This window comes from Nanorana parkeri, unplaced genomic scaffold, assembly GCF_000935625.1.
Source record: "Nanorana parkeri isolate BGI_ZX_2015 unplaced genomic scaffold, ASM93562v1 scaffold1424, whole genome shotgun sequence".
NCBI lineage: Eukaryota > Metazoa > Chordata > Amphibia > Anura > Dicroglossidae > Nanorana > Nanorana parkeri.
In genome coordinates this window covers 246444-247146 of record NW_017307692.1, presented here as the reverse complement: position 1 = coordinate 247146, position 703 = coordinate 246444, and positions in this window count along the sequence as shown.

Sequence of the window (703 nt, the reverse complement as noted above, 5' to 3'; positions counted from 1 at the left end):
GAGAGAGGGGAAAAGATATCAGAGAGAGAGGAAGAGATCAGAGAGAGGGGAAAAGATATCAGAGAGAGAGGAAGAGATCAGAGAGAGGGGAAGAGATCAGAGAGAGGGGAAGAGATCAGAGAGAGGGGAAGAGATCAGAGAGAGGGGAAGAGATCAGAGAGAGGGGAAGAGATCAGAGAGAGGGGAAGAGATCAGAGAGAGGGGAAGAGATCAGAGAGAGGGGAAGAGATCAGAGAGAGGGGAAGAGATCAGAGAGAGAGGAAGAGATCAGAGAGAGGGAAAGAGATCAGAGAGAGAGGAAGAGATCAGAGAGAGGGGAAGAGATCAGAGAGAGAGAAAGAGATCAGAGAGAGGGAAAGAGATCAGAGAGAGGGGAAGAGATCAGAGAGAGGGGAAGAGATCAGAGAGAGGGGAAGAGATCAGAGAGAGGGGAAGAGATCAGAGAGAGGGGAAGAGATCAGAGAGAGAGGAAGAGAGCAGAGAGAGGGAAAGAGATCAGAGAGGAGGGAAAGATCAGAGAGAGGGGAAGAGATCAGAGAGAGGGGAAGAGATCAGAGAGAGGGAAAGAGATCAGAGAGAGGGAAAGATCAGAGAGAGGGGAAGAGATCAGAGAGGGAGAGATCAGAGAGAGAGGAAGAGATCAGAGAGAGGGGAAGAGATCAGAGAAAGAGATCAGAGAGAGGGAAAGAGATCAGAGAGAGGG